An 8251-nucleotide genomic window follows, 5' to 3' on the forward strand; every position below is an offset into this window, starting at 1 on the left:
GGTAGTACAAGTAGGCCCACCTCCCAGATCTCCGTCACTGCTCACCTGCCTTATTTGCCTTATTTGGCAGACTGATCCCACACGGTGACTCCTGGGATACACTGCACAGGGTTAGGCACTGCCATTTTTCAAGATGGCACAGAGGTAGGAGAGAATGGCCATTACTCCTGTCTCTCAACTTAGACGTGAGCAGGGAAAGGGAGTCAGGGCATGGCATGTCTGGAGGGATCAAGAAGGGGGCTTACATGGGCCAACAGGATCATTTAGGGGGTCAGGGTGTGTGGGATCTTTGGGCACCCACAGGTCACTAGGGACATTTTGGGGGTAAGGGATCAGGAATCCAAGAGGCCTACTTGAGCCCCCCAGGGTCGTTTTTTGGGGTTGGAGTGTGGGGGTGTTCCCAGGGGCCTTTGTGATGTTTGATGATTTGAGGTGAAGTGCCAAGCTAGCATAGAGGGGAATAATCGAACGGCGCTGGCGAAATACATGGCCGGCGATGTATTTTGGCGGCGCCGCAAACAGCTGGCCAGACCCATATTTTCAAAAAAGATGGCCGGCCATCTTTTGTTTTGATAATACGGTTCCGGCCAGCCAAATGCAATGGATTTGGCCGGGGTTTGAGGTGGCCGGCTTCGTTTTTTAGCGATAATGGAAAGTTATGTCGGCCAACTCAAATCGCGGCCAAATTCAAGGCATTTGGCCATGGGAGGAGCCAGCATTTTTAGTGCACTGACCCCCCTGACATGCCAGGACACCAACCGGGCTCCCTAGGGGTCACTGCGGTGGACTTCAGAAAAGCTCCCACATGCATAGCTCCCTTACTTTGGGAGCTGAGCCCCCAATCCCCCCCCCAAAACCCACTACCCACAAATGTATTGCACTCACTAAAACTGCTCCAGGGACCTGCATACAGCCTCTAGGACTTATTGCTGCTGTATAACTTTGGCACACCAGTTCACACCTGAAGACTAATCTCTCTGAAAAAGTCCTTTCTTGAAATAACCACGTTTACTCACAGTTAACTGCAGATCAGAGGTTGTGCCCCACTGGCAAAGAGTCCCCTGGTACTATGATTAGCAGTAGGTCAGAGCTGGCACAATGGTGTACAATGCTCTCTTTCAGCACCATTCAAGGTTAGAACTACGTTCTCTGACGTAGGTAACACAGGAAAGGGTTCTAAAACTGTCTTACAAAAATGGCCACTACCGCATGGACTACAACAGGAAACAAAACAGGGCACACGCTGACCCAGTTAGCAGGGGGAGAAGCAGAGCCTACCAACTACCAATACCTATACCCACCACAATGCATTGCTGATATGATTCTGCAGTGCAAATAACAGAAAAGGTGCCACACTCACCCCAGAGCCACATCACAAGCAGGCAAAGGCTGTCGGAGGACAGAACACATTCTGCTGTCATGGAGGTGGGTACGGCATTTGAGGCTGGCATAGAGGCTGGCAAACTGTAACCTGTTTTTTATGCTGGGTTGTGACCACTGGAGGAGTACGGAGAGGTCATTCCCGATTCCTTCCGGTGGTCATGTGGTCAGTTCGGCCACCTTTTTGAAACTTGGACCTGAAAAAAAGGGACCAAGTAAAAGCGGCCAAATGCTCTTCATCGCCAGGTTTTTTTCCCCATTATGGGCTAAAGCCGGCCATTTCGTAACCCCGCCCATGCCCGCCCATGTCCCGCCTTCGCGTCACTGCCAACACGCCCCTTGAACTTTTGCCGGCTCTGCGACAGGAAAGCGATGATGGTGTCAAAATAGCGGCTTTCGATTATACCGATTTGGCAGCTTTTGCGAGATCGCCGGCCATCTCCCGATTTGTGTCGGAAGATGGCCGGCGATCACTTTCGAAAATGAGCTGGATAATGATTCAGCACTACAAGATAAATAAAAAAAACTGTGCTAGGTACAAGTGCAGTTTTTTTTACTCTGGGAACAATTTAATATGCACATTTGCATTTAATATGCACATGTGTTTTGCATGCCCACTGCACTACCCTTTCATGGAGTGGTTTTAAGCTGATTTCCCCACACTAATCTTTCTTCCTGCATCGAGAGTAAGAGCAGCCGGAAAACCAAGCGTAAACTGCTGCACTGTCATTTAATGCAGCTACTGCATCAGCCCCTAAACTCCTTGGGGGAAGACATTTATCATACCTGAGTATTCAGCTGCATTGTATGGCATGACATGTCCGGTAACAGTATAAAAATGAGAAGTACTGTTAGTGGCAGCGATATTGACTGTCACCTGGGCACAGGATAGAAAAATCCACCAACTGTACAGGGTAAGGCAAAAAAAACCAAAACAAAAACAGTAACCCCCTAGAGATTTTTGCTGTGAAATTTTAGTTTTATTTTATGTTTATGTGGACTGGAATGAGATTAACTTTAATTATGGCAAAAATAAAGACTTTTTGATGTGACCACCCAGCAATTCTTGCACATTCAAAAATGTTTGCACTGTAAAATTACCATTATTTAAAAAAAAAAAAAAAAAACATGGGATGCCAGCTTTCTTTTAATGATGTCACGGTGATGCAGACTTTTTTCTGGGGAGCAATGTTGAGACCTATCACAAGCTCCACCCAAAGCACTACAGATGATCTGGGACAGCCTGTCACAGGGACCTCGGGAGAAGAACTTTCCAAAGGGACTGATTGTTAAAGCTGGGGGTGGACACTTTGAGCATTCACAGTGACTGTGAAATTCTGACACATTGTTAATTGTATCATTTCGATGATGTCATTTTACTTGTTTTAGCTCAAACATTTTTAACGCACAAAAATCGCTAGGTAGTAATGTTAAAATGTCAGTAACATCAACATAGCTTAAGATAATTACATTTTGTTTAATAATACTACTGTATGTATGATGAGTAAATCAGAAAATAAAATTTCTCATTGAAATTAAAAGCAGTTGCTGAGAAAACGGTAAAAAAAAACTCTAGGGTTTACTTTTTTGTTTTGCCTCACCCTGTATATAAATGTTACCCTGCCAGTCAAAGTGAAAGAGCCATGATCATTCATGATTTAAAGACAGACCCCTTCATTATTTTTTAATTTTAATATATTTATTTACTTACATTTATATACCATTTTCCTGGCTAAAAGGTCTTTCACAATGGTTTACAAAACCATTAAAAACAAACAGTAGAAGAAGGAAAAAGAATAGAACAGAAAAGCAGAATACTAAAAACAATGCTCTAAAAACAAAAAATCTTTCCTACAACAAAATTTATTTAAGCATGTGTCAGATTTAAATTATATGTATACTTACAGAATCAATCTTTTCGTGTCAAAAGATAAACTGCACAAGACAAATGTGACCCAATGTAAAATGCCAGTACAGGTTGGAGTGTCATATGACTACATTTTCCTTCCGGATTTAGATCTGACTCCAAGCAAATTTCATTGTTTCAGTTATTCTCCACTGTCCACTACCAGCAAGCTTTTTCTTCTGGTAAGTGTGAGTATATGAGCCATAAAGTCAATGCAATTAACATTTTGATAGAGGGTTCATGGGGATAACAGCAGGCAACTACAGTCTGATATGTTTTTTAACAGCTGGTAAGTGGTGCTAGCTGGATTTTGCAAACCGCAATTCAGCAGATTTTGTGCATAAAAATGTAACCACTCCCCCTCCCAAAACCCAGAATACAATGAGTGATAAATATAAAAAACACCTCTGACAATATGGGCACATACTGAATTAGCGGAGCTGACAAAGGGAAGCAGGTAACAGCTGGAACTAATCCTGCTGTGGTTAAAGAGAGAGGATGAAAACATATTGACCACCCTGCTACCCACACTTGCTCGGCCTCTCCCCCGTACTCCTTGGTGAGCTATCTAAAATGAAATAGGAAATAAAGACCATGCAAAGGACAGATTTATTTGGCATAGCTTTCAGCCTTACATTCATTCGTGAAGCCACGAGCAAAATCTGGGGTCAAATAGAAACAACTGATGGATTTGAGGCCAGAAAGAATCGCTGCTTCCCAAGTAATTAAAAATCATCCAGATGCATCAAAAAAGTAGCAAGACCTGAGAGAAAGGGGGAAGATTTTGTGTACATTAAAAAAAAAGAAAAGAAATAGAAATACAAGTGAGCGAATAGGTTTTAGGTGGATACTTTCTATTTGGCAGTTGTTACGTGTTTTCATTCAGCTTTGGAGAGCTACGACTCCATTGTTAAGTCAGTGCAAAAACTGAAGAAGGGGGCATGACTCTCCCCAAGCTGGCCACAAATGTATTAAATTAAACTCTCAACTACGTTTTCTGGGTTTTATGTTCCTGCATAGTCAAGTGGACTAATGTGACAACCACCTCTTTATTCTAAGGTGTGGCAAATTTAGGGGTCCTTTTACTAAGGTGCACTAGTAGATTTAGGGGTCCTTTTACTAAGGTGCGCCGAAAAATGGCCTGAGCTGTTGTAGGCGTGTGTATTGGATTACCGCCCAGTTAGTGCCATGCGGTAGAAAATACAAAAATATTTTCTGCTATGCATATTGGACAAGCGTAAAGAAATGGAATTACTGCCCGGGGTATGCGGTACCAAGTGGTACCAAGTGGTAGTTCCGAACTGATGCACATTGGATGCGTGTAGGTGCCTATCCTGCTTATTTTCGAACGAGAAGGCCGGCCATCTTCCGACACAAATCGGGAAATGGCCGGCCATCTCATAAACCCGGCCAAATCGGTATAATCGAAAGCCGATTTTGGCCGGCTTCAACTGCTTTCCGTTGTGGAGCCGGCGAAAGTTCAAGGGGGCGTGTCAGCAGTGTACCGAAGGCAGGATGGGGGCGTGGTTATGAGATGGCCGGCTTCGGCCGATAATGGAAAAAAGAAGGCTGGCTCTGATGAGCACTTGGCCGGCTTTACTTGGTCCATTTATTTTTAGGACCAAGCCTCAAAAAAGTGCCCCAACTGAGCAGATGACCACTGGAGGGAATTGGGGATCACCTCCCCTTACTCCCCCAGTGGTCACCAACCCCCTCCCACCCAAAAAAAAAATTATAAACATTTTTTGCCAGCCTCTATGCCAGCCTCAAATGTCATACCCAGCTCCATCACAGCACTATGCAGGTACCTGGAGCAGTTTTTAGTGGGTACTGCAGTGGACTTCAGGCAGGCGGACCCAGGCCCATCCCCCCTACCTGTTACACTTGTGGTGATAAATGTGAGCCCTCCAAAACCCACCCGAAACCCACTGTACCCATATGTAGGTGCCCCCCTTCACCCACAAGGGCTATGGTAGTGGTGTACAGTTGTGGGGAGTGGGTTTGGGGGGTTGGAGGAGTGGCCTAGTGGTTAGGGTGGTGGACTTTGGTCCTGGGGAACTGAGGAACTGAGTTCGATTCCCACTTCAGGCACAGGCAGCTCCTTGTGACTCTGGGCAAGTCACTTAACCCTCCATTGCCCCATATAAGCCACATTGAGCCTGCCATGAGTGGGAAAGCGTGGGGTACAAATGTAACAACAAACAAAAAAAGGTAAGGGAGCTATGCACCTGGGAGCAATTTTTGAAGTCCACTGCAGTGCCCCCTAGGGTGCCCGGTTGGTGTCCTGGCATGCGAGGGGGACTACTGCACTATAAATGCTGGCTCCTTCCACGACCAAATGGCTTGGATTTGGCCGTGTTTGAGATGGCCGCCATTAGTTTCCATTTTCGGTGTCATGCTTCTCATGGAACCTCGGGGTTAGTAAGCCCTTGGGCCACTGCCGAAGGGCGGCAGGAGGAATCACCCAAACACAGACAAGGCAGAACAGACGTACCAGCAACTTCAGGAGAGGAACTACCAGGCGAGGACTGCAGCCGAGGCAACGCAAGCTGGAGCAAGCAGGACAGGAATTCAGCCCAAACTTCACCTGCACTTAACCGCCGTTCCTCAGGGGTTGAGCCCCTGGGTGCAGGCGGCCGACAGGACTTACCAGATAGGGCAAGAAGGCAGAACTGCAGGAACAGCAGCCGGCTGGCAAACAGCAGGTACTTCCAGAAAACACACCGGGGTTCCAGGCAGGCAGCAAGCAGCAGACAAAACCAGAAAACAAGCCGGGTCTGGGTGGGCAGCAGACAGAAGAATAAACCAGGAGACAAGCAGGGTGAAAGCCACAATCAGGAAATAGCACAGCAACACTGCAACAAACTCTCACCAAAGGAAACTCCTCTGAGGACCTCTGTTGCAAGGCAAACTAGAGACCTTCCCAGGTGGTTAATAAAGGCAGCATACAAGGGAGTTCACCAGGTACGGGTACTGGAAGATCCGGACTGGATCAGCATATCTTCTGGAACATGGGAAGCGGTAAGCCATCAGTTCCAAGCAGCCACCAGGTCTAACCACCGGGGGGCGAGGTGACTGAGAGCAAGGAACCTGGGCACCACCATGACAATTGGCGGGAAACCAATGGCGGCTATCTCTAACGCCGGCCCAAATGTTGAGATTTGGCCTACCCCCACCGTATTATCGAAACAAAAGATGACCGGCCATCTTGTTTCGATAATACGGTCGGGCATGCCGTTTTGCTGGGCCGGCCTTAGAGATGGCCGTCCATATAGATGGCCGGCCCCGTTCGATTATGCCGCTCAATGCGCCTTAGTAAAATGGCTCCTTAGTGCGTGCTAATGATTAGCTTGTGCTAAACGATAAGACACCCATTATAGTCTTATGGGCGTCTTATCATTTAGGGACCTTTTACTAAGCTGCGGTAAAAAGTGACCTGCGCTAGTTTGGGCATATGAAATTAGTGCATGCTGGGTCATTTTTTACTGTGGCGGGTAAAAAGGCCTTTTTAAAAATGGGGCAGTAAATGGCCGTGCACTAATATTAAAAGTAGCATGTGGCTATTTACTGTCTGAGCCCTTACCGCCACCTATTTACATGGCGGTAAGGGCTCACATGCTACTCACGCTAATCAGGCCGTGCACAGCACTATGGTTATGCTTCTAATTACCGCCAACAATGCCCTGTGGTAGAAAATAGAAAAAAAATTTCTACCGTGGTAATCAATAGAAATAAAACAAAATAAAACATGGAAAAGAAAATAAGATACCTTTTTTATTGGACATAACTTAATACATTTCTTGATTAGCTTTCGAAGGTTGCCCTTCTTCGTCAGATTGGAAATAAGCAAATGTTGGTAGATGACAGTGTATATATAAGTGAAACATCAAAGCATTCCAGTGACAGTCTAACAGGATGGGGGTGGATAGGTGAGACAGGAAGAGTCGGGTGGATGAGGGACAGGGAGATATCCATGGAGACAGGAGGGTGACAAAGTAGTACAATTTTACGGTTTATAATGGGCTAGAAAACACAGATCTTTGTTAAGTCCTGTCTGGACCCATCCTGTTATTTATTTATTTATTTGTTACATTTGTATCCCACATTTTCCCACCTATTTGCAGGCTCAATGTGGCTTACATAGTACCATGATGGCGATTGCCAATTCCAGTATGAGAAATACAGAGTGGTATTGCGTTAGAGTTCAAGAGTGGTATAGTAAATTAAGTAGAGGAGTTGAGTTTTGTCCAGTTCCATTATAGGTTTTGTTGTGTTGCACGTTTCTGGTGTTTACGTTGGATCATTTTGGTATGCCTTTTTGAACAAGTTGGTCTTTAATGATTTCTGGAAGTTTGTTAGGTCATGCATTGTTTTTGTGATGTTACACTGTCACTGGAATGCTTTGATGTTTCACTTATATTTATTTATTTATTTATTTGCTGCATTTGTATCCCACATTTTCCCACCTATTTGCAGGCTCAATGTGGCTTACATTATATAGCAATGGCATCACCATTAACAGAGTAAGAGGTTCAGCATATTGTTACAATTAAGGTACAAGAATAACAGGTAGGTATGGTAAATAAAATGATAATACATAACATACAAGTGAGAGTAGGAAAAAATGTAATGTTCAATAATGATAATATGATAAAATAATCAAATCAGAAGGGATCAATATTGGTTGGTTCTGGTATAGATTAGGAAACAAGTCAAAGGGCAACCTTCGAAAGCGCATCAAGAAATGTATTCAGTTATGTCCAATAAAAAAGGTATCATCTTATTTTCTTTTCCATGTTTTATTTTGTTTTATGTCTATTGATTACCTTTAAAAGTGGACTAACACGGCTACCACACCTTTCTACTGTGGGCAACTGCGTGTGCCAACTTCGGAAATACCACTGGGCGCCCACCCTACCCTGATGGTAGGGTCAATTTGCGCACGCTACCCACATGGTAGCCCTA

The sequence above is a fragment of the Microcaecilia unicolor genome, chromosome 4, assembly GCF_901765095.1.
Source record: "Microcaecilia unicolor chromosome 4, aMicUni1.1, whole genome shotgun sequence".
NCBI lineage: Eukaryota > Metazoa > Chordata > Amphibia > Gymnophiona > Siphonopidae > Microcaecilia > Microcaecilia unicolor.